Genomic DNA, 27,104 nt, shown 5'->3' on the forward strand with positions numbered 1-27,104 from the left:
CCTAATCCAAAACATAGCGCTCTACCAGCTACTAGGAGGAAAATTAACTCTGTCCTAACTGAAACCAGGACAACAGGACAGGGAAGGACATACCCTGGATGACCTGGATTAGATGTTGTCCTCATCGAGTAATGTGGCAGTTACGTAGCAATGCTCTAATTAATGCAGGGTCAGGTTGTTGTGCATGCTCTCTCCTCCTCAGCTCTGTTGGTTTATATTTAGACTCAGGCCATTCCCCACATGTGCTGTCAGAACTGCACACTAAGATGGTTTGTTAGGCAGGCTATACAGAAAGTTAACTGGTTGCTTTAATGAAGAATGCCTGATGTCCCGCATGCTGTATGCTAATTGTTGCTAATGAATTGCTGAACTAAAAATGTGTAAACTCCACAAATTGGATCAATGTCCACTATTAATTCTTCAGTGGACACCACCAATAATTTCAAGCTTCATTAGGAATGAAATTACATTCCTAACCCTTATTTCACATGCATGACTTGGATTACTAAGAAAAGGGACAAAAATAGAAAAAAAAAAAATCTCTGACTGACTTTGCCCAAATGTTTACGTAGTCACTGAACACGTGGATCAATAAAATATAAAATGAAACTATAAAATATAGCTTTCTCTTTGGTGCATCTTATTTAAATCTACCTGACAGGACAATCTGGAAGGAGTAACCAATGTATGAGGAACCAGAGGTGAGGAATTCACCCTGTCCCTTCTCAAACGCTGTTAAGAAGAAAACTGTATGAACACAAAGGAATAGGGAGTTAATGGGAAAAAATAGAGCACCCACCTGAGAAGAGTCACCGGACCAGCCCTACGTGACATTGACTAGGCTTGCCTATAGAGGTGTGATGCTGACTGGTACTAGCTGAGACTAAGGTTCTGAACCTGCAAGATTTTAACATGGCAGGTGTGTGTGAGAAACTTCCATTATGTCTGCTCTCAGAGTTATAAATTATTCCTTTGAAGAAGTCATTTTAGGATTACACTCTTACAAAGAGGAGCCAGGTTTCACAGGATCACAGGATGGTTGGAGCTGGAAGGGAGCTCTGGAAGTCACCCGCTCTAAACCCTGCTCGAGCACTCCAGGATACCATTAGCCTTCTTTGCCACAAGGGCACATTGCTGGCTCATGTTCAGCCTGGTGTCTACCTGTACCCCCAGAGAATATTCTGCCAATCTGCCTTCCAGCTGGGTGGCCCCAGTAGGTGCTGGTGCCTGGGGTTGTTCCTTTCCACCTTCAGGACTTTACACTTTCCCCTACTGAACTTCAGGAGGTTCCTGCCAGCCCTTTTCTCCAGCCTGTCCATGTCCCTGTGGATAGAAGCATGACCCATCTGATGTATCAACCACTCCCCCCAGTTCTGTATCATCAACCAACTTGTTGAGGGCACATTTCATCCAGAATATTAATGAAGGTGTCGAATAGGATGGGACCTGGTATAAATACCTGAGGTGTGCAACATTTAACTGGCTCCGACTAGACTTTGTTCCACTGATCACCACACTCTAGAGCAATCAGTTTAGCCAGACCACCTCACTATCTGCTCATCTGTCCCACACTTCATCAGCTTCTCTAGGAGGATCTTATGGGAGACAGTATTAAATGAAATGTTTATCACTTAAGACTGGTTTCTATCAGACTGATAAATGTGATATGGGCTTTCTGTTGTTTTATGGTTTTGTGCTTTTCATTTATACCAAATTCTCTATTTCAGTGGGGTATATAAGTCATGTCATGTAGGTGGTTCCAGTCAGAGACTGTAGCCAAGCTGGGGCTCAAGGTACCAGCAGAAGTACTAACAATTGAAGTTCCCTGCTTAGTCAGTTGAGTGCAAGGTAGTGACCAAGAACCCCAACAAGTAGTGGCATCTGACGCAGTAAGTGTAGAGGTGCTTTGTGTTGGCCATATGAACATGGTAATGTTTATTGCAGATGGTCTACTCCACGGGCTGAAGGTTAATCAGTCTCATTTGATGATCAGCCCCAACTGGAAGGAGCTGTGAAAGAAGTTAAGACAGGTGAGAGCTAAAGTGATCTGTAAAGTAAATGGCTGGCACTGGGGAGGTTCATCAGGAAGATATGATGTGATGAAGCTGAAAAGCTGACCTGAGGCCTTCTTTTAGTTTTTGTCATTGATTGGCCATTGAATGCTCTTTTGGCATAAGATGACAGAATTCAAGAGGATAGGCAGAAAGTGGTGATACAACACTTGTGGAAGGTATTGGCTGTCTCCTGGACTGAGGTGGATGTGAGGCAGCAGGAACTAGACATTCAGATTGAACTTGTGTGATGGGCAACCGGGCCCTGTCCTCTGCAGAATTTATCATTGATCACAGGCTATGTTAGTGTGCCTAGGGGGAAGGAGGGGAAAAGAAGAATGTCTGGCATAAGGACATTAGAAAACTTGCAGCTGATTGCACTGAAGAGGAACTAAAACATTTGTGCTTGGTCCTGAAGCTCCGCCACAAAAAGCATCTGTGAACTGGACAGATTTGCCAAGTCTTTAATTCTTTCGCTATATCTTTTTAATGTTGATCTCTCCAGCCTCCCTTTCTCTCCTGCTATTTTGTGTTTCCACAAGTGCAGGTCCTGGCACTCTCATACAACGAATTTGAAAGAAGATGGGAAAAACAGCCATATGCTTCACTCTGTAGGTATAAATTGTGGCAAAGGGCCATTTCCAAGGTGAGGAGATGGTTACAGGCCCACATTCAATGTAAGTAAATGAACTCTTACAAGTATTCAGAGCAAAATTGGAAGGAGTGAGTCAGTCCCTAGTGCAGATGCCCTTACCTTTGCTTATCCTTCCCTGAAATCAAGAGAGGCATGCCTGAGCTGAAAGCACTTTGCTGCAATGAACCTGTAAAAGGAATCACAAATTGTCAGAGACTGCTTTGTCCACTCTTTGAAGCAACAGAAGAAATGGAAAGCACCACAAACACCAAAGAGACTGAGATGGAGGAAACAAAATGTAAAGGTTCATATAGCAAAGCTTCATGTTATCTGCTGTTCCCTCTGTTCATCCAGAAAATATGAAATCTATGGATAAACATCATGTTTTGTATACATTTATTTTTTCTTTTGTTCTCCAAAGATACCAAAGCATGTTACAAAGGAGAATATATGGCAATAATTATGTCCACAGTGGGCTGGAAAGCAGGTGCTTTTTAACCATGCACTACAATAAAGCTGCAGGAGAGCTTTTGGTTTGGGAGACAGTACTGGGCAGTGCCCAGAACACTGTGGTGAGTCCTCCTGTCTTTGTAAACGAGGATACTTGGTTATTTCATGACCGCAGATGTCCAGGGCATCTCTTCTGCCTTTCATCCAAAATCTTTCCTCTTCCATGTAGTTTGGATCCCTTTCTCTAAAACTGATCTAGCCCAACTGCACACAAATATTCTCTGGACTCAGAAAAACAAAATGTTGGTGCTTTTTAACCTGCTGGAAAGCTAACGATCCTGATGTCATTGAAGATTTGGGAGCTTGAGAAACAATATTCAGAAGCCCCAAAATGCATCTCATGGAAACTACATAACGCAATGGGAAAACTGAATATGTAAGACTACCTGTTTATTTATTTATGCAAATACATAATTTATAGCCACACTGGTGATTTCTTGTTTAGCCGTGACTGGTTATACAGTGATTAGGTAGAGCAATAGATTTCAACCAGAGTGTCAGCTTGGGTCTTCCATACCTCTGTTTGGCTATTATACCTAACTGTGAAGACACTGAAATAAATCGTTATTGCCTATGCTAAGCGATAAACTCTCTGAGAAGAGCCTCCACACTCCTGGAGCATTTTCAGCACTGGCAAGCAGGAGTTTGTTTGCTCTGGAGTTATTTCTGTGCTGCCTTCTTACCCTTCTTACATTACATTTGGGCTAAATTTACTCCTGGGGAAAAATAACAGTGTAAAATGCTAACAGGTCTTTCTCGTGCCCATGGCTATATCCTCCAGACTATTTGTACTAACACTCATTTGTTTCCTATCACCCTGCCACATTGTGCTGTTCAAGGCCAGCAACCTGCTAGGAGCTAGAAATGGAAAGCTGGGTGCTGTTACTCCAGGGAGATTGTGAAGAACTTTACAGATAGGTCTTGCTCGTGAGATGAAGCCTCAGGAGCTCCTGCACTACCTTTTCATGGAAAGTTTAATTGAGGGGTGAGTGGTCATCAAGAGCCCATTAGGGTCAAACTCTAAGAGGGCACACATGGTCTGTTAGGAGGGGCCCTAGAGAGTGCCCTCTGTGAGGGAGTACTACAAAGACCCTTGTTGCAACCCTAGCAGTGGGTCAGCCAAACTCTGACATGTGACTGATATGCAGGAGATGTCCTTAGAGGCTCCAAATCTCACCATATGCTCATTTGACCAGGTGGCACCAGCGCCCCTGTACTGAATTTGGTGGCCTTGAACCTATGGCAGCACAGGGTGAGTGAGTGAAGAACAGGTTGTTTCTCTTTTCTTGGATTTTGAGAGGCAAGGAGGATGTGTGTAGGACCACTAGGAAAATTTCTGTTATAAACAGATGGGTTTTGGATCACTAGTTCAGGCTGGGTACTGTGCACAGTGAATTGACCACTAGAAGAGATTAAGAGTTAAGGATTGTAGCATCATCACTGGAGGCTTTTCATGGTGCACGTCCTTCTGTTGGTGCTTGTTGTGCAGTCTCTGCTTTGTCATTACCCTGACAGATGAAAGAGAGATGAACCAGCTGAGCAAGGGGATAAAGCAGATGTCTTCACAGAAATGGGCAGCACTGCCAGATGTTGGAATAGGTACATCCAACTTATATACAAATAGTAGCTGAGCAAAATTTGTGCTTAGTATAGGTTCTCAGATAATGGGCATGGATCATCTTTGCTCAGGTGAATTAGGAAAACGTAAACCCTCCATTGTAGTGCAAACTCACCTATTGTGGTCTCTGGGAGAGGGAGGAGGCAGCCAGGGCTAGGGTAGGGTGTGCATTTGCTTATGGAGATACTTCAGTCTGTGATGTTCAAGGTTTTGTCACAGCAATTTTCACAGCTCCAGTCTCACACCAGCTGAGTCCTCTCACTCTTTCTGTACACGCAAGCAGAGCAGGGAGGTATAATCCTACCTGTTCTCCAGGTGAGGACACGAGACCCCAGTTCAGCATCTCAGAGGTGTCTGGGCATAGAGGTAATGTCCCAGCAATGAAGACATTGCCCAAATCAACACACACACACAAAATATCGTTGGCAGGGTGTGGATATGATCTGCTTTTGTAGCTTTGACCAAATGAGGTCCCATGATTTAAACCTGTGTTTGAGATCTCAGACCAGCTCCAGGCTGCTTTCCTTCTTACGCCTTTGTACCAAAGGGAGAATTTCTTTATCGTAAGAACTACTCAAGATAACACCAAGATGGGTCTGCAGGACAGCTTTTGCAGGGCTTTTTAGCGTCTGAAACCAATGACAACATGATCTCATGGGAAAGCTCTTACATCTTACACAAGGATCTTTCTTCAGCAAGCTACGTGGGACAGCCAGTGCCTGGTGGGTGTTAGGTTTGAAGGGAGAGCGTGTTTGTTTAGAGAGACCTCTAATTAGACACTACAGCAGCCCTACAGTTGGATATCCCACACTGCTTGCCTCTGACAAGAGCTCTTTGCTTGTGCCAGCAGTTGTTATGACACCGGCATATCCTAGCAGCGGGAGGCACAATCGAATAGATCTGCAAATACATGCAAGAATGCACGAGGCAAAGGAAAACAGAAAGAAAGAAAGAAGTGCTGCTTCTGCTAAGTCTGCATGCGTAAGCCTCTGAGGGTTTGCCTGGAGATCAGGGCGTAGCATCCCCCCCCCCCTTTTTTTTTAATTTAATTTATTTTTTAAATTAATTAATTTATTATTATTATTATTTTTTAATGTATTCCAGCTGCGCCTTGGGAAGCATCGGCCGCGGGCCCCAGGGCGGCGCAGCCCGCTAGGGGGAGGCATCGGCTCGGGAAAGCCTCCGGATCCCGCCCCGCCCCGCCCCGAACCGCCCCGCGCCCGGGGCAGCTCCAGCTGCAGCATGAGCCGATTGCAAATTCAAAGATGCAAAATTTGCCATGAGAAAGCCAAATGATGTTTTCTCTGTACCCTTTTCGCTTACCCTAGTGTTGTTTTTGTTGGTTTGTTGTTGGTTTTATTGTGTTTTGGTTTTGTTTCGTCTTTCTCTTGTGGTAAGGAAATTGAAAAGGAACTATTCTCATTTCATTGTTCCTTCAAGACATACAATGGAAACCATTTGCTTTTCCTGAAGACATCTCCCCTCCTGAGACTCCTCCCAGTCTCAGCTACTTCCAGCAGAAAACACACTGAAGAAAAGGCAGTTCTCATTTTTCTCCCATTTTAAAAGAGCAAACTATAGCCAAAATCCCATTGGCCTTTTTCTTCTAAAGGAAACAGCCTTAAGTTGCAACAGGGGAGGTTTAGGATGGATATTAGGAAAATATCTTCACTGAAAGGGTTGTGAAGTATTGGAAGAGGCTGTCCAGGTAAGCAGCTGAATCACCATCCCTGGAGGTTTTCAAAAAATGTGTGGATGTGGAGCTTAGTGACGTGGTTTAATGGTGGACTTGGCAGTGCTAGGATAAAGGTTGGACTAGGTGATCTTAGGGGTCTTTTCCAACCTAAATGATCTATGATTCAATGATTACTCCTGATTGCCCTGTGTACTATGTTACCTTGATCTGGCTGACTCAGACTGGAACCAAACCACCTTAGGATTTGCTTTTTAAATAATAGGAGAAACCCTCCCACTCCCCTATGTTACACTTTGCTGTTGGTGCAAGATCTCTTGCAAAGGGGTTGCTGGAATCTAAATGTCGTGGACCTGACACAGAGGCCCGTTTGCTTTTTTTTTTTTCTTCCTGTGTCTGCTCCAGTTCTCCTACTCCCATAGGTTTGCAGCATCTGCAAAAAGCCTCTTGAAAACGGAGCCTATCTGCATCAATTCAAAGGTGTGTAATTTAATTTTAGTTACCCGACTTTCTATAATTCTGAAATTCATATATTCCAGCATTGTTTCCTTCATTTTTCTCCTAGCCTTATCCTTCCAAATCAGGCATAAACAAGAGCTTGCCCTTCCAAGTGAACTGTGTGATCCTCCTGCAAAGAATCACTTAGCAGTCTGTAGTGCACCTCTGTGTACACACACATACAAAAGTGCACACACATTGACACACCCTGGTTCGTTTTTATGTGCTATATTTCACCTGCTTTGGGAGGCAACTGTTGTGCTGACATAAGAGTAAAGCTTTATAGGCTTTTGTTTCTACTGAAAATGAGTGACACATTCATCGAAAATCTAGGTAGGTCAATGTCAGGGACAAATCTGAATCAGAAACAACATCCAAAGGGTAGCAAAATATCCAGAGTTTTTCTACACTTTCCATTTTTGTGCTGAACCATGTGAGTTTAATTATGGGTATTAGACATTCTTATATGCACCCCATGTCCAGCACCAGCACACATGGCTAGAATAAACTTTCTTTGATTTCATATAACACCATTCTTAGATAAATGGCTTACAAGATTTTGTTTGTTATGCCCTGCTGCATTACACCAGAGGACTACAGGAATCTCATTTGAAGACAAAATAAAGTCATATGTTCCTTTAATTTTAATTGCTCTTTTGAAATGGCACAAGCAACCAAGAAATGCACACTGAAATGTTCACTTTCTGGTACATTGAAGAGAAAAAATACACTGCTTTTCCCAAATGCTATAACTATTGCTTTTGAAAACTATATCACTCTCTCTTCCAGTTTACAGGACAGTGTTCTAGCACAACAGCTCTATGATCAAAGCTCAATCAGTTTTTTGATGGAGATTTATGACTTTGTTATGTTTTAATCTGTAATGTTAACATCTACTCTCTTGGAAAAAAAAAAAAAAAAACAACAAAAAAAACTGTTTTCCATGGAAAGACTCCAGTATTAGGGTTTAATAGTGTAAAAGCCTGTGGCAGGTTTCAAGGAACTGTTGTAATTTTTATGCTTTGTTAATCTGAACGTTCATCGGAGGTGCATATGTCACAGTAACGCCTGCTTGCCTCATTGTAGGCATTCATGAGGAGGCATTCATGATGCTGTCAAGGCACCCATGATGAAGAACACCTACTAAGTGTGTAACAAGGCCCATCAGGGCTCAGCATGAAGGAATGTCCTGTAATGATACAAGAACAGCTCTTCCACTGCCGCTATTTCCCAATCATTTTTTATGCATGGAATAATTGAAAACTGAAAACAAGATAAAAGGGTAGAGCAGTCCTTGGGCAGATCCGTGGACTAGAGGATTCACCATCTTTAGTTTTGGCATTGTGGGGCAGAGAAAAGTAAGCAACTGACCCAGCTGATAAGAACATCTAGGCAACACAGACTTGTGCTAACTCAGCTCAGTTGTGCTGTGCAATACAGAACAGAAAAAGGTATTCAGCTTAGCTGGCTGGTTGAAATTGCTATATAATTAGCCTCCTCTGAAATTTCTTCCATCAGAAATGGCAAAGCAGAGGGCTTGGGACTGCAGGATCCAGTGATACAATTTGTGCAAAACCTGTGCATTCTGGGCTCTTGGGCTCACTGCAACATTCAGGGAAAGTCTCGTCACAAAACATACGGAGGAAGCAAGTCTCCCACTAAACAGCTACTGAAAAGCAGTGGTTGCTTTGGGCATTGTCTAGACAGTGCTACTGTCTACTAGCAGTATACAAAATTGGGAAGTCCTTTCTCAGCGTAGCAAAGCACGTAAGCACATGGTTAATAACACATGGTGTAATAGTTCCAGGGACTCCAATCAAATTAAGCTATGTGCTTACAAGCTCTGTTGAACTGGAACCAGATTGCATTAGCTTGCTTTAACCTCTCCACAGATCACAAACACTTAGATGGAAACACCTGCCTTAGAGAACTGAAGATAATAGAGCAACACAGGAGGAGGTGGTACTCCGACTGGTGGCTGCTGGGATGGTTTGGGTTGATGTTGAGCCCAGCATGCAATTCAGGGTTCAGCAAACCTAGGAGCTAATTCTGATGCTGTACAGTGATTCAGGGAAATAAAGTCAAACCTACCAGAGAACTTGGCCAGGATAATTCTCTTGACTTTTATAAGGATGTTTATGCATACAGAAAGAGGGGGTCTTCTGCACGTAGAAAGATTGGGGCATAAAATGATCTGTCAGCAATATCCAGCCTTATTATGAGAGATGAGCCGAGACAGATGTAGTCTGGTTTAGAGAATGAAGTCCACAGAGTGCCACCTGCTTCTAATTTGGGTGAATTCAGTCTGGTTTTGTCACTTGGGGTTTGCTTACATTAGCAAGGAGCATTATCAATACTGCCCAAGCTACCTTCCCAGACTAAAATACCCTGTCATTGTCACTGCAATTCCCTAATGCTGGCTTTACAAGGATTTTACTGCTTGATGTCATTCTTTTTAATTGCAATTGGATTATTTTTTATTTTTTTTTATTTTTTTTTAGTCTGAAAAATAAATGGTTGTTATTGCTGGAACTCTGGTCCTCAACAGCATGGCAGAGCTCTTGTGAAGCGTGCTGGTTTGTCCTATATCATTGTCAATCACAAAATGGCATGAGCTCCTTTAATGGCATACATACTTTATGTGAGAAAAATTAAACATGCTCAGTACGGGAAACCTGTCAGGGATTGATAATGGCCTCCAAAATGGATGCCATTATAACTGTATCTAGGGAGTTTCTGGCAAATTGCAGGTATCTAGGGACAATGTCAAAATAGTCAGATTCAGTTTTTCATGCTTAAAGCCTTTTGCTCTATAAGGACCTGATTGCTCTTCAGATCATCTTCATGAAGCTGTATCCCAAGAGATGTGGGCATGCTAAAGATGAAGAGTGATACCTGTAACCTCTTTTATTTTAAGAGACCCTTAGTCATGTACTGCCTTCATCAGGAGACTGAGCATTGGCTGTGGGAAACCCTGGGATGTGAAATGAATCTCAGGGGCATCTGGTTCAAAACAAAGCTCTCCATGTAAAGAATAAGTATCTCCAAACATTTATTTTTCCACATTGAAACACAGTCAGTCTCAATATGACTTGCCAGCATTTCTGTAGTGCTGCTCAAAATTTTATATTTATCAAGGCTTTTAAGGGGGTCTCTGGTGCATGACCGGCAGGCGCTCACGGCCAATAAAACCCAACTCCATGGCCTACAGAGGGACTTCTTAACAGTGACCAGAGCCAGCTGACTGCTGACACTTCACTTTTCTTCCATGGTGTCTGCCCAGAGAGGTCAGGGCTGGTGGAGCTGAGCAGGGCCTAGGGAAACTCTGCCAAGGCACAGTCAGGCAGACAGTGCCTGAGGGAACCCTGGAGCCCTGGGCTGCTGCTCCAGATGCCCTGCTTGCTCATCTCCTGCAGCCCTTCCCATACTCAGTGCCGCAGCAAGGACCTATTGCAAGGTCTGTTCTGTGGCTCTGTGTCACCATGACAAGTCTTTTTTTTTTTTTTTTTAATGCACAACAGGAGCCCTTTAAATGCAATTTAGAGCAAAACAGAGATTTGTGGTTTTAATCATTGAATCATTGTCACAAACACTGGTATTATTGGTGCTTGTTCAGTTGGCCCATAACACTTTAATGGGTGCAACACCAGAAATATAATAAATATAATAAATATAATATCATAAATACAATAAAGATAATATAATACAATACAATACAATACAAGCAGTGACAGGAATAAAAGAACGATCTCTGAAGACAATGCAATACCCTGGCCCATTTTGCATAGCCCAGGGAATGGTTTCTCAACCCATCTCCCCAGAAATCAGCAGAAAAGCACCAGCTGACAACAGGGAACAATGTGTCTAAAATTAGAGGAAATATCTTTTTGTACTGTTACTATTCAATCAATATTAAGAGACGAATATTTTGTGTTTCAAATGTATATACCACTTCAAAATGTCTCTGGAAAGCTATATCCTGACTAGGAGAGTAAAGAAACTTTCATTGTTATTTATTGCTATTTCTTGCTCAGGGAAGGAGGAATGAAGGAGTTGGGCCAGGCCTTTTGTATTTCAGTAGTATTCAGAGAATGTTTCACTAGTTTTCTTCTCATATTCTAAAAGTGTCTAATATGTTACCAGCACAAATAACCTCTCCTTCAATAAATATAAGTGTGTTTTTAAAGATTAGTTTTTCTTGCCACTTGTTGCTACTCTGGCCTGCAACTTGCATGCTACTGTTCAAAGGCTACAATTTTAGACAGTCTAATATACATCTAAGCCTATCCTAACACCGGCACATTTCATTTCTTTTAGTATATTGGGACAATAAAGTGTAATATCAAAAATACTTTAAACTTTGTTTTATATGAACATTTTCTAAGATAAAAGCATCAGATGTCCTGAGAAGCCAGCAATAAAATTCACATCAATTTTCCTGGTGCAGAATCAGTCCCACAGAAAATCTTGAATGCTCTGGTCTGCAGACTTCAGCTATGAATGTCTCACAAACCTAATCTCACGGATAATAAGGACGAAGTGCTACTTCATCAAAATATGAAAGCCAGCAGTGAAGGAAAGCTGTTACACAGTGAAAGTCCTCATAATGTGTATACCAAAGCCTTTTGGCATAGCTCCTTGCTCTTTTCTTTTTTTTTTTCTTTTTTTTTTTTTTTTGTCCTTGATGTTGTATGTCATTTTTGCAATATTTCTTATGAAAGATCAGCTCTGCTGCCACCATTAACACACAGTCGATGTGTTACATTGATGTGGAGTCTGCAATCCCCTAACAAAAGACCATGGAATTAACTCAAATTCCGCTTGAGTTCTGGGGAGCAGGATTTAGCAGAAAACAAAACTATTTAATTAAACCGTAGAAAGTCTCAAAAGTTTCCCAGGAAAATTACACTGATATACAGTACACTGTAGAATACCTGTGGCAGACTACATATATATTTCATAATTTGAAATACCTTTGATTATGTCAGTTCTACTCTGCTGTTGGATTATCCCTCACTTTTCAACTACCTAAGAACAAATCTCTTCATTTCCCATCCATGTGTATATATTCTACTAAAATTACACAGCCTGATATTGCTAAAGCTCTCCAAAGTAGGGTTTAAAGTCCAGCATTTATAGAGTCATCCAGAGTCTCCTACCATTACAAAAATAATGGATTTCTGTTAAAAAACAAGCAATCAAACAAACACCAACCAACACTGATGTCAGTTATAGGTTTTTTTTTTTTTTTTTTAAAAAAAAAAGGTCTTATTTTTCTTTCTGTCTAAGATCATACTCCTAAGAAAGGCTGGCTACAGAAGTGTTGAGATAGAAAGGCAGTATACATGTCATTTAATTTCTCTCTACAACTACTTTTAAAATGAGATGTGATAAAAGACTTCTAGTGCTTACATGGGACAATTGGCATGATCCACCTGGCTGTAGCCACTTTTCCAGCCAGTAAAACCTTGCTTTCCTTGCCTGCCTCTTATGTTTCTTCAGGCTCCACTTCTTATGATTATAAATGCCAAAGAACTGACATAGAATATTTGCTCTTTCATGAAAAAAAGTATTATAATGAATCAGCCCCTGTAATAAAATCAAATTTTATTTGATTTCAGTAACATAAACTCAGCTCATTGCTGTACACCCTGATGTTGTGCCTGGCAGCCACTTGCCAGCAGCTGGGGTGGTTGACTAACTGGAATTACAGCACTACCCACCAAGAGTCCTGTCTTGAAACAACCCCTTTGGTTTGCAGTACTCTGGTGAACCAGCTCAGTGCTGTATTGATTGTGTCCTGCTCTTCATCTGCCAACAAGATTTCATTTGACCTGCTCTCCATTCTGGTTTCTCTTGGTTGCCATCCACTCCTTCTCCAGCTGCTCAGCCTAATTCCTCCTGCCTTGCTGCCTGACCATCCCTCTTCTCCTCTTCTTTAGATTTTGTCATCAATGATCTCTGCATCTTCATCTCATGCCTCTCTGGCTCTTTTGGAGTTCATGAACAGTGCTGGATCATCAACCAAGATCAACCAAGATTCAACCTTCAAAGCCTTCAACCAAGGCCTTGGGCACCCCCAGCTGTTTCATTGTCACCTGCTGCTCTGCTTCTGACTTCTTTTGCTGACAGCTGTTGAGTCTCCTTTGGCAGCTCTGATGCTTTAGTCAGTGACACAGCCTTCTTGCTCTGAAGCCTACAACTTCTCTAATGGTGTTTTTTTCTGTTGGACACCTGGGCCTCCGCTTCCACTCTCCTCTCTAGTAAGTGAAGAAGAACTCCACTGCATCTTGTTCCTCTGTAGTTTCTTTTTCTGCTGTAAAGAAAAATAAAAAATATTGTGGTTATTAAAGGATCATGATTTTTACAAACTTAAACCACAGATATCTTGTCTTTGTGATACTGATACAGGTCATGGGGGACTTCCCCTGTTTTTCTTTGTGGGCTAGGGTGGCTTCAGTGACTTTATGGATTCAGACTCCTCAGACACATTACTAGAAGCAGTTTAACACAGAAACCTATTGGGACACAGCATGTCAGCTGGGTAGCTTGACACACATAGTTGCATTTTAAATGTAAACTAGAGCTAGTTGTAATACTTTCAGGAAAGGAAAATTTTTCAGAATTGCATTGCTACACTTCCTAAGAGAGCGGTTCTCTACCCAGCTGTGAGATAATGCTTTGTCTTGGCCAAGTTCTCAAGTTCTACTCGGCATGATTCGGATCACTCAGCAATGAAAAGCTGTCCTTCAAATCTGGCAGAGCTTGGACTTAACCTCCACTTCCTGTATCTTAAGCTGGAACCTAGGCTTTGCCCTGCATATTTTATTTATTTTATTTTATTTTATTTTATTTTTATTTTATTTTGTGGAATTCAACTTAGACTTTTTCCCTGTGCTTCTGCAGGACACCCACATGTGTAGCCTCAATTTTGGCAGGAGCACTGATCCATTTAGCAGCTGCTTATTAAAAATAGTGTCCTTCTCCAGAAAAATGTTTATGTGAATGCTGTTAGAAAGAGTTTCTCTGACTGTCTTCAGATCTGGGAGTTTTAAAGGGTTAGTTACAAAGATGAGCAGAAAAATCTTGCTATAATAATCAAAGGCAGCCCACATTACCACTATACAGATACTAGCAGACATGTATTGCATGTGATTCTCTTATTCTTAAACCAAGTGCTCTAGTGGTTAAAGTATCCTGGTGATTACTTGCAAATTAATGTGTGCTAGACTTGGTCTTCAAATTCAGTTCTTACTTGGAAGTCTTCCTTATAGTAGGGTTTCACTTAAAGATACTAAAGAAAATTATGTGCTCCCTTTCTTGCTTTTCACTTGGTCAGGAAAGGCATTACATTGGCTGTCCACAAAGTGTCCTTTGCTTTCCACCTCCTGTCTATACAGATCTGTATGCACTATTACATTCATGGCTCTCTCCGCTCCTGGACAAGCTGGTTACAGGTCCAGTATCAGCCACCTCCCATTGAATTCTGGCAACATGCATTTATCTGAACATGGCAGAGTGAAAATATGTTGCCTTTTCAGCCCTGCAAGCTGTACTTTCGATAACCAGCACTCAGCCTCCTTAAAATGACAGCAATCAATCACGTGTTGGTTCCACTAAGGGCTTGCTGTGGTCACACCTTACCTGAAGCCGCCCAGTTCTCCTTTCAGTTTGCACAAGCACTAGGAAAAGGCTCTCTGCCTTGCATACACTGAGCCCCAAATTATTTTGTTTAGTCAGATCATAATCAGAGCAAACTTCCTCACGCAGCTGCCAAGTAGGCTCAGTGCTTATCCATAGGGAACACTGTTTTGAAAGCAAACATGCTTTGCTCGGCTGCTCTTGGAATATCTGCTATAACTCTCCCATTATTCACAGGGTGGGACCCGGGGTAGGGAATTGAGGCCATTTGTCAGAGTACAGCCCTTACACGTGGGACTCGTTTTACTTAACAGGAACTGGTGCTAAGGAGCGTATGCGGTTATATCTTTCGGTCCTCCAGCGTCCAACTGCAGCACCAGATCCTTGCTGATGAATCCCTTTACCCCTGGCAATCCATTTACATAACTGTACAGTCAGGGTTATTTTTGCACTGTAAAAAGGGTTGGAAATTGCAGCAGTTGCTTTTCCCTTTGCTCATTTAGCCTGATTACCTCTCTTCCCAAGCAGCCCCACTGCTTTCAGTAAGGGGTCACTCAGTGCAAGTGAAGGATAATAGTTTATACATTAATTGCATTGCGTAGCTGGGCTTGTCCTTCATGATTTCAGCTCCTCTACTAATCCAAAGGTGCACAGCCCTGGGCTCTGTGGTGCTCAGGGTTTGAAGCTAGGAAGGGTGGACTCACTGGCTGGTGTAGTTGGCTGATTCTGCCATTTCAGTGACGTTATTTCTGAAGGCAGTTCCATCTTTGGAAAATACCCCTGCTCAGATCAGGATCTGTGAAGAGTCCTTTTTCCTCCCTGCTTACAAGTTTGATTCTCTGGCCTTCACAGGTCACTGCTTTCCTGATATATAAACAGAAATACGAAAATATGGATGGAAAGTTCCAATGCCAATGCTAACAGGACAATGATGTCCATGGCAAATTCTAATTTCATTTCTATTAACTCACTAACATGAAGAGAAAAAGTTTGCACTTGAGTATGGGCTTCAGAAAGACAGGCATTTATAAGACAGTGGATGAGTAGCAGTAACATGTTATTTTGTAAGCCTTTTCCCAAACCTTAGATGTCTTCCATGTCTGTAAGTCCACCAAGGGCATGAATCTAAAAATATCTCTCCTTATACAATTTTCTCCTTCAGAAAAGAAGGAAGTTTGGGCACACGACTGCTTTAAGACTCAACTTTCCTTAACTACCAACAGATAGAGAAACAGATGTTAGCATGCAATTACTACATACCTTGAAGACCCAGAATTGCAAACATAAGAGCACAAGAAATGCTTCCAGCATCCAGACAGTGACGGTAATCAAGAGGTCTCATAGTCATCATGCATACATTATTGTGCAGGTAAATGTGCACATAGTCACAGCATATTGAGACGAGCTAAAAGAGCTCAGGCACTTATCTTTTACCAGGGCATGATACTTGTATAAATTATAATATGCACATGCAGTGAACAGAATAAGAATTGATCCATAAGCTGTAGAGTGGCCTCTGATCACACAACAGTTCTAGCAAAAATATTAGATTCTCAACCCATGCCCACCTTGGTCACTCCCTGAAAACACTGCAGTGAAGTCTGCTGAGTGCCGTTGCTACTATTTAAAACTTAATACAATAAAATTAAATACATCCATATGTAAATAAACATATATAAAATGAAATAAGCAGCATAAAATCACAAAACTTCTTTGCATAAAACCCACAGTATTAGAATGAACAACTTATGTTCTCATTTGTTTGTGTACTTGTACAGGGAGTTAGAGGTGCTGGATTAAGAAATCGGGCTACCTAAATGCTATTTGTTGCCCTTTCATGTCCTTCTGATGTCATCCCAGCCAAAGCATCTCCAGAGGGTAAACTGTCCCCCTCTAAGAGGGATTAATCAATTAATCAATCCCGCCTTCTGGAGGTGGGATTAATCAATTCTGAAGGGATGTTTCTCTAGGAGGACTACAGAAGGAGCCTACATGAAGCAGGCTTAGACCAGATGCTTAACTTCTACATGGCTGAAGTTAAGTGAGATGAATTCCTTTTCTATATTAGCTTGTGTCTGCTTGGAAAGCCGAAGATAATGACACTTCACTCTCTTTGAGTGCTCAAGTGAAGAATACTAGTGTAGGTATTACAGTAAAAACATTTTTGAAAAGTAGAAAGGTTTCTGGAAGAAATGAGTCTGAAATAAATCAGCCCACAGTTTCACAAGGCTTAGGGAATCCATTTCAATTGGAGGAGAAACTGCACGAATGATTCAAAGGATTATTTTGAATGTCATTGAGGTATAAGGAAATTCATCCTACTTAGCAAACATCTTAATGTTCAACTCCTTGAAAACAAGAATGGTTGGCTGTAAATGCAGCCATAGACAGATCACTTGTGCCAAGGTTTCCAGTGAAATAAAAATATACCAAGTATTGCAGGATAATAGGAAGCACAGACTATCATCATTTTGTAGAGGAGCCTTAGAGCAATTCTCATCAGGTTGAAATGATTGGGCATTGCACCAACATACATGCTTATTCGTGACAGTAGTTATGGGTATACAAATCTTAAAACAAAAATCAAACAAACAAAAAAAAGCATTGCTAGCCTCGTTTTCAGAAAAAGAGAAAAAGTCTGTTTGTGTGCTTCTCCATGGATACTATGTCCCAGACCTTCTTCCTCAGTCTCTATACAGTCCAACTTTTCTTTTTCCTCTTAGCCAAAAGGGCACAATCTACTCCACATGAGGTTTAAATTTCAGCAGCCATTTATCAATCAATTTACCACATTTATTTGACAAATCAAATGGAATGAGAGAAAGGGGCTTTGAATCTCAGGCTTCATTTCAACCGACGGTGTTGTTGAGGCAGATGGTTAGTAACCGCTTTTGAAAGTATTAGTGATTTTGCACTAAACAGAAGTATTGTCCTTGGAACATGATTCTAGGGCATTTCCTGCACTTCAAGAATTTAACTTTTTATTTCAGGTTGTTTTCTTAAAAGAATATGACCTCCTGTAGTGTCAGGTATAGAATGGACATAAATCTGCAGAAAACAAAGTCTACCGGATCTTTCCAATTGAAATACTTTCTGCCACCAATGCTATTTTAATATAATAATCTAAACTAAAACTTTCATTAAGAACACCAAACCTCTGAAACCTTTCACCAATTCAGCAAATAGCCCTTTGTCCCAAAAAGAGAGTACCTGGGCTCCACACTGGGGAGAAGACAAGGTTTGCTTCATACCAGAGCACTCTGCTGAGCACAGGGCATGAGAGATGAATATTCTTGACTAAATGCAAGCATGTGACTATGCTCATTGAGTCAACTTCCTTCAGCTCAATCCCTCTAAATATCCCTGTGTAGGACCTTATCTTCTCTCTGCTGTGCAATATCAGTCCTTAGCTTAAACCTCAATAAGCAGAATTTAAGCCAAGGCATACTGCTGTAATTTGGGCACATAAAAATCAAGCTCCACTCGGCTACTCAGCTGCTGGGAGTAAAGTGGGTCAGCCACCCCATGTTTACTGTCTTGTTTCCTTAAAAACTTATGAACTATGTGATATTCTCTTAAGTAACTTTTACAAGTTGAATGCAATGAATTTTGAAATGAAAGCCTGAATCTGAGGGGTGTTTGGCTCTCCTCACACTTTGAAAGTAAAGGTGAGCAAGGGTGCTTGATACATTTGGGAATATTTACCATTCTATCCAATTCCATCCTTTATTTAAGATTTTCTAAATTAAGCTTTACAAAACCACAGTCCACTTTCCTGCTCATTTTCCTCCAAATACCTACTATTGCAGGCCATGAACAGCCCTTCTTGGTGGAGGGAGTTCAATGACAGATGGGCAGAAAGGAAACTTTTGTTTTGGAGCAGCTGAGTCTCAAGCTACCAGTGTTTTAACCTTCTGCTCTTGATGTGGTTTGACCCAAACCAACAACCAAGCACCTACACAGCTGCTTGCCCACTCCCCCAGTCCCAGTGGGACGGGATGAGAATAGGAAGAGCAAAAGCAAGAAAACTCATGGTTTGAGATTACGACAGTTTAATAGGTGAAGAAAACAACAACAACAACAAAGGCAAAACAAAGACAACAGTTCATCACCTCTCACAAGCAGATCAATGCCTAGCCAGGCTCCAAGTAACATCCGTCCTGGAAGCCAAAGAACTGAACCTCATTTTTCTCTACTAAGCTTTTATTGCTGAGCATGGAGCTATATGTTACGGAGTATTGCTTTGGCCAGTTAGGGTCAGCTGTCCTGCCTCTGCCCCTTCCTGATCTCCTGTCTACCTCCAGAGAACTTGCTGGGGCCAGAGTGGGAAAGCCTTGATGCTGTGCAAGTACTGTTCAGTCATGGCCAAAACACTGGTGTGTTATCAATGTTGTTTGTTTTAGTGACTACCAAAAAAGAGCACTACATGGGCTGCTATAAAGAAAGCTAACATCATCCCAGCCAGACCCAGTATAGCTATTGATGGGCTGAAGAGGTCACATAATGCGGTGCCACCATGGGATACCCTTAAAACAAACACTGTTTTGCTTGTGATCGAACAGTCCTTCCTGTCTGCCTACAGAGGCCATACCTGAGTTCTCCAAAATACAGGACCTTCCATGGTCCATGGCTGCTGTGGGACTTAGCCATGTTTCTTATATCTGCTTTGAGTGAGGATGTCGCAAAGGAGCACTGGGATGTGAGATAGAGCATTCATGGAGGGGTGGAGATGGTCTCTAACCACCCTTCTTCTCATATAAGCTCTCATCACCTAAAGGTGGTTGAAATGCTGGGAATTTTAATTGTGATATAACGGCCAGGGGCCACCGCTGCTGTTAGAGAGGCATCCGGGATTCTGAAATGCCAGAGCACAGCCACCACAGTGGAGAGCTTGTCATGGGGAAGAGGAAGAGTGAGAAGAGAAAAATGTATAGGTAAAGCTGCGTGGTCAACTGCCTTCTCACAGCTCAAGACCTAATGCTCTTTCACCACCTCTCAGCTCGTTCTAACAAATTGGCTTCAAAATACTCAGTAAGTCCTGCTAAATCATACCAAGACCACAAGAGAGGCACGATGGACTGTATCTTTCACATTTTCATATGGGTTTTCAAACAGGAAGGTTGTTAGGTTGATCAAGAAGTATTTGTGGTCAACTTTTTTTTGTGTGTGTGTGAAAAATAGCTTGTCAAACACATCAGCCTAATTATACGGGTCCCGTTTCTGCCAAGATATAATGAACAGCCTCACAGTGATATTAAGTGCTGTGAGAGTTCATTCTGAGATGAAACTTGGCCTGAAAGACCCTTATCCAGGGGTGTTATTTTTGCAATATGCTTTATAATAGGATAATTGTAATAACTCTGAAAGAGTATTTTAAATACATTTTATATGGCCTGTCTATTCCTAGCCTAGAAGTACTACACTTTCAATACATGGGCTTCTGTTACTTCCAGCACCACAATTTGGGGTGGCCACTGTTGTTTAGACCTTTATTTAACGACTGAGGTACAGGATCAAGGGGCAAAGTATACCTGCAGGAAATTAAGCGAAACCCAAGGCAGAATGGGATACCCTCTCCTCTCTTGCCCTCAGCTCGACGCCCTCAGCTCGATGGTATCTCTAAGCAGCTAATTAAAGGCATGTCTTCACAGCCATGAGACAGCACTGCAGGGGCAGAGCATGGCCCCAGAGTATCCCCCTGTGCTGGAGCTAACACACTGCTGTCTTGCCTCGCTCATTGCTGGGAGCACGTAAATGTGGCTTTGACAGTGGGGCTGTGGGGTCAGGCAGCTCCCACTATGCGATGACGAGGTGACACCTGGGGGACCATGCCAGCTCTGCATTTGTATGTATGTTTGGTTCTGTGCAGCACATGGCTTGGAGGCTCAGGTCCTGTTTGGTGCCTCTGCTACTACTCATGACATTAGTTTTGGTGACACTATCCTGCCTGTTTGGTGCCTTGATGCCACGATGGCACAAAGTCACCTGGATACCCCACACCCTGCCCTGCACCAATAGAGTGGTACCCAGTTAGCTGGTTGCCTTCCCAGCTGGCTGCTCCAAAACAGAACAAAACAGAATGTAACACCTCTCAATCTGTCTCACTTCTTAACCAACAAATAACGGCAAGCTGAGGGCAATTTCAGCCCTACTTAAGAGGAGAGCAAAGAATTTCCTTTGCCAGCCAAAAGGATTTATAAGTCAGAATCAAACTATGAGCTATTTACAAAAAGATAAACTCAGGCATTTCATTCCCTATCTGGAGAACTGAATAAGGTAAAGAAGCTGAAATTAATCTGCATTTATCATCTTCTGGTATTAGGGCTGGCAGGGTAACCTGCTCTTATGTAATTGAACTAATAGCTGTGGTTTATTAACATCATTAAATCAATGCTGCCTAGTAAACTTTCCTTTTATCTCACATCATCCTGTCTGCCCTGAAGAAAAGAAGAGGTTTCTTAGAAGCGCATCCTTCCACATCATACATGAATCAGGCGACAGGCACTGACACGGGCTGATCTGGGGTGCCACGCCGATCGCTTTAATGGTGGGGAAGCACAGATTGCTGTTTTTGATGAACAGTGTAACAGCTATCGCTGTGCTGCTGCACTTCGGCTGGCAATGGCTGCAAGCAATCCCTGGCAGTACAGATACCCCCAATTCACAGCACTGCTTGTTAATCTTGCAGAGGGGAGATAGAGCTGTAACTAAGGGAAAGTGCAGCTTGATCTGCTTTGCCATTGGGGTGTCTCAAAGCAAATGAAGATTTTTCTATTTATTGGCTTGTTTGATGGTAAAGGATTACAAGGGGAAAGCGCCTGCTTGTGTTGTGCCTCTGCCACTGTGATGAGGCTGCAGTTTGTGAGGCTGCAATTTGCACAGACTACATTATTAAAGGAGATGCTACATCAGGAAAGAGGGCTGGGTACACTTGGGGCACTGCAAGACGCGCTCAAATAAATATCAAGGAGAAGAGAAACAAAAACACAGACCTGAGAAGCACTTGTCCTCTTTTGATTTATTGCTTGAGGTCTGATGGATTGTTCCCCTAACCATTCACATTTATATCTGGAGCAGCAAGAGGTGAAGAGAAATCTTCAGATCTTACTGATGCTACCACGGTTTTCCAGCTATAAATGCTCCTGCTGCCAAGATATACTCTTCTACATTCCCCACACTTACACTGACTTTTGTTTTTTTTAATAGTTCCCAAATATTTACTTCCTAGACAAGGGGTACCATACAAAGGGCATGTAGGTACAATGTAAAGAAGTGATAGTATGTAGAAATAAAGGAGTGTGAAAATAATTAAAGTAGCTGTGCAAATCATGGTTGTGGTTATACAGGTTCCAATATAGATACATTTAGCTGTATCCCAACATGAACACCATCAACATCAGTATCACCAACATCTGTGGTGACTGCCAGAGATTTGTCAGAGGGGAACATTCCTGTTCCTGGAGGAATTCACTGCATCCCACCTCTGGCTCTGGCAGGATATGCAGCAGCCCATGCTCCTCGGTTGCAGATGCTCTTTCTCTTATCGCCCTGTGTGTGCTCGTAGCTGTAGTCATTTCGTGCATTACCAAGCTGCCAGTCACTAGGGAATATATTTTCAGCAACAGACCCAGAAAACTTCCTCATTCTAAATATTTAGTGTTGTGTCAGTGAAATGCAGTAATTGTGGCCAGGCGGTACTGCCCTGAACGCCCCTTGCAAGGAACGCCACCAATAACTGTTTACCAGTTTATTTGTTGTGATGTTTTCCTCCACCCTTAGCAGTGAACTCCGGGCACCAGTCAATACCTTGTTATGTTGCTGTACATTAGCCACAAAAAAAGCACAGTTGCTTCAGTGATACGGCTTAATATAAAAGCGTTAATGCACTGTGAAGCCTTTTCTTCTGATGACCACAATAATGACAAAGAGCGAAATTATGCCAAACAAAATGCCATTTACACTAGCCTTGACAATTTTTTTTCATGTCAGTTACTTTGATTAAAGGTTTTCCAGTGGAAATGCTGCCAGCACTTTTGTTCTCTGAAACAGCTAATATTGATATGACCTAAAAATGCCTCTTCTGTAAAGTGTGATGTTGGCTCAAAAGCCTAAACTTAGGGCAGCCCAATGAGACAAGCTTCTCTGTATCTCATCCTGGTCAAACAAGAGTTTTAGAACATAACTTGCACACGCTTAATGACCTTGCTGAATCAATGCCTAACTTGCCTGATACACAGAAGAGCTTGTCCACCCTTGTGTTGACTGGCCCATCTTGCTCTATGGGCCTGATGCTGTGGCTCTGTGAAGTTATTTTCATACAGAAACAATTTTTTTCAGAGATTATGGCTTGCACCTTCAGAAGATGATAAATTCCATATAAAATTACTTTCACTCCTCAAACTAGACTTAGCATCAACTACATTCTTGTGTCCCAATGGTGTAATGAAAAATTAAAGTACAGACAAACTCATGTGTTTGTTGTTGCATGCTGAGCAGTGACAAGTGTCTAAATACCATGCATGCCAAACCAGAAGTGGCTTAACTCCTTTTGCATGTATTTTCTAATCACTAGAGAATAACTTTTCTTTCTATACATTGTCTTCATTAGCTATGATGATTTTTAGGTATGTCTTACTTGGAGAAGGATATTCCTATTTTAAAATAATGTATCCTATTGTTTTCTTTCTTCCTTCCTTTCTTTCTTTTTTCTTTTTGCCCCTAAGCGTATCACTGATGGAAAACGCGTTTGTGAGCAGGTCTTTCAGGTCAACTGAGGGCCGCTGTAGCACTGTGAAATGTGAAGGCTGCATTGACTCAATAGCCAATTTAGGAAATTATCTTTATTATTGCCTGCCCCTGATGTCTCCATGCATGGTGCATGTGCCCATGTGTATTCTCCACGCAGCTTGGTGCTCTCTGTGTGCCACCTGCAGGCTGAAGCCACCAACTCACCTCATGGGACTAATCCCGAGGTGCAGAGGGAAGACCTCTCAGTACTCAATACCTGCCTTGGGGTTCTTTTAAATCCAAAATCAAAGTGAGGCCCAAGAGCTGAACACACCCTACAAATTCAAAAGCAGTTCCCCTTTCTTTCTGTATTATCCTCTGTGTGGATGAACAGCAGATTCTTCCTTTTATAACAAATACAAATCTGAATTAATCCTCTTTTCCTTGGGTCACATCCCAGAGCAACAAGTCCGCTTTCCATTCTGCTCACATTTGGATGGCCTTGTCTTTCACCAGAAGGAAAGAGAGAGAAAGAAATCCACTATTCCTTTGCCAGCTACTACACAATTCGCCCTGTGGAACAGTTTCCACAGAGTAGAGTTCAGAGTGGAAAAGTTGGCTGGTAGTGAATAGTAAGGTTGTTCATTAAGGAAAATTCTCATAGAGAAAGCTTGTGCCCAGATTTAATGAAAAGTTAATGCAACACATGGAACATCCCTCTGATCTGCAGCTCGTTTTGAACAGAAGCTGAACCCAGACAGGTACATCTGAGGTTTTTGATAAATGATTCATGTTAATTTGTGCATAACCCCAGAACTGGAAGGCAGCAGGGCACCTAGCAGTTAAACTGTGAGGTGCACAGAGGGAATCAGGACAGTGGGTAGGAAGAAGTGTGCCTTAATGTTTTTGAATGAGAAACAATACACCAATAAGAAAGTAAAAATTAAGGCTTTTTTTTTTTTTTAAATGTATGGTTTCTTGGCTATGAGCTATTACCTCTAAGTAAATAAGGTAGTAATTAGTTGAAGGAAAGTCTAATATAATTGAGATACATCAAAGACAATGATCCCATTTATGGTATTGCTACTACAAGATTAGTACTTAAATGTTGGCTAAATCATTTTGCAGCTTGCAGTGGTATCCACGTTAAGTCTGGCCTGCAAATAAGTCAGTGTAGTACGGAAAGTAATGTGTGTAACACAGCTCAATCCTCATTTTGGCAGTAAATACATCAGAAAGTCAGTTTGCTATAGTTGGTTGCCATCTGGGGTTGGGAGGGAAGGGGATCTCTAATGCTATCAAATGCTCAGATACTGCAAATCAAAGAGGCATTACAATTGAATTTGTTCTAAAACTTATACCATCATGTAACATAACCCAAACCAAACTGTAATGCTGAATGCTTAAGAGTTTACAATTGCTTTTTCAGCTATGAGTAAATTATAAATGCTTGTTTCTTTTCCACATTATGTAGTTAATGAGACTCAGTCTGCTTGGAAATAAGCTTGTCTGTTTAAAGAGGCAGGGTATGTGTGAAACACAAATGGATAACCAACAGGTTCACAGCTCTGGAAATAACACCTCCTAACAGCACTGGGATAGAACACTGCTTTAGCTGGGAGAAGCCAGTCAGACTTGCTTATGCAACATAATATGCCCTGGCTGCCCTAGCATGTGAGGGACTTTTCCCCCACCACCACCACTGAAAGAGCCCTCTATTAGTAATGTACTACCCATCGGTCTCATTCCTCCCTGTGTCTTACAGTTGTGCCATGTCTCAAGCACATCAGATGCATTTTTCTCAAATAGACTGAGTAAAACTCAGTCATTTGTTGGCTCTAATTAGCCAGGAAATAGCACGAAATGCTGAGCTGATGGAAAGCAACAATGCAAACTAAAAAACCTGGTGAAATGTTAGTCTCCAGTTTTGACATAGCATGAAAGAGCACCTTGAGTTCATACAGGCCCTTTGTGTACATGTTAGAGATGCTTCCAGAATAAAATGACTGCTAACTTAGAAAGGAGAGAGTTCCAGATGTAGAATAAAGGCATTATGGCTGCATATTTCTCTAGTCTATATAAAGTGCATCTCTGGATCTAGACTTCTTGCCAGGCTCCCATTCCACTGTTGGCTTGTCTTTGACAAAACCAACACTTGGATTGGCGGGCATATACAGTATATTTAAAGGTTAGAAAGGTTAAAAATTAATCAAAGGACAAGCTGAGCCAGAGGTGGCTGCTTTGTGAGTGAGGCTGGACCTGCTCAGCAGCACTCTGCAACTCGCCCAGGAGCTTTGCTCCAGAGGCTTCCCCTGAATTCTTCTTCCCAGAGCACCACATGCTTCAGGGCTCTGAGCTGCCTCTTGGGCAGAACAGGCAGGTACCTGATTTGATGTTTTCTCTTCTCTCTTTCTTTTTCTTAAAATTCTCTGTTGCCTGCTGGCAATTATTTGCTGCTTCTAGACAGGCTTTGTAAAGCCATGATACCACAGGGGAGTCATTGGTAGAACAGCCCTAGAAGTGTTGCTGACCTGATTGCAAAGTATCACATTAACCAAACAGGACTTTTTTTTTTCTTTTTTTTTTTTTTTTTCCTTTTTTCCCCTTGCTAAGCCTACTAGCTAGGTTTCTGCTCAATCACTCCATGTGTGTGGGAGAGAAATCCAGACACTGCTGCATTACTCACTGGCCTGAATAGGGAAAGCATTTCCATATGTTTTTTCTAATGTGTGTATACACAATACAAACTGAACTTTTAAATCACATGCTTTAAATTTCTAATAGTGACAAAGGGATCAGAACTAGGCTGTTTCTGTCACAGAGGTAAAAAACGGCTTTTATTTTACTGATGTCTAATTTTTTCCTTGGTTTTCAGGCCAACATTTTGATGGATACATCAACCTAGATAAAGAAGATTATTATAGCCAAGTTAGCACAAATCACAAATCTGCTGAGGCTTGAAAGCATTATTGTGGTCTCTCTTCTTTTGTTTCACTCCCTTATTTCAAGTAAATATTATTGTAGTGTGGATTCATGGCCTGTTTTATTTAACTGTGATATCAGATGCCTGAGATTCAAATACCATCAAGCCTTTCATATATAGTTATCCTAAACACAAAGCAAGCATTGTGCACTCTAAATGAATGTGTTTAATTACCTTCAACCCATTTGAATAAAGCTGTACCACATGACTGGCAATGAATTTCTCACTGATTCTGACTTGCTTGGGATGATGCTAAGAAACACCACTGCTGTGCTGATAATTTCATGTGGGACTTGGGTTCCCAGTCTGAGGGGATGGTGGAGGCTGAAGCGTGGAGGAGCTGGGCTTCTATGCCTTTTGGTGCTGCTCTCAGGTCCCCTCAGTTATCAGAAACCTTTTGGTGCTGCTCTCAGTTATCAGAAATTATTCGACATCCCTAGTCCAAAACCTGAAAGAAAGAGCCACAGGGTGACACAGAGGACAACAAAGAGTCTGTCAGCTAATGATACAGCAGCTGGTAGCACATAAGGGACATACACTGGTGAGGAGCCATCCTGGAGTTTCTGCCACGCCAAGTGTGTGACCCTGACACTGGGAGAGCTGTCATGGGAGCCATCACAATGATCAGGATCAGTCCTGCCAGCAGGGAGTCAGGCAAGGGCACAGATGTCCTTTGCAGTGGGGAGACATTTTGTGGAGGAGACTAGAAGGAGGACAGAAGAGAAAGTGTCTTCTGTATGAGAAAGAGG

Source organism: Cygnus atratus, chromosome 1 (assembly GCF_013377495.2).
Source record: "Cygnus atratus isolate AKBS03 ecotype Queensland, Australia chromosome 1, CAtr_DNAZoo_HiC_assembly, whole genome shotgun sequence".
NCBI lineage: Eukaryota > Metazoa > Chordata > Aves > Anseriformes > Anatidae > Cygnus > Cygnus atratus.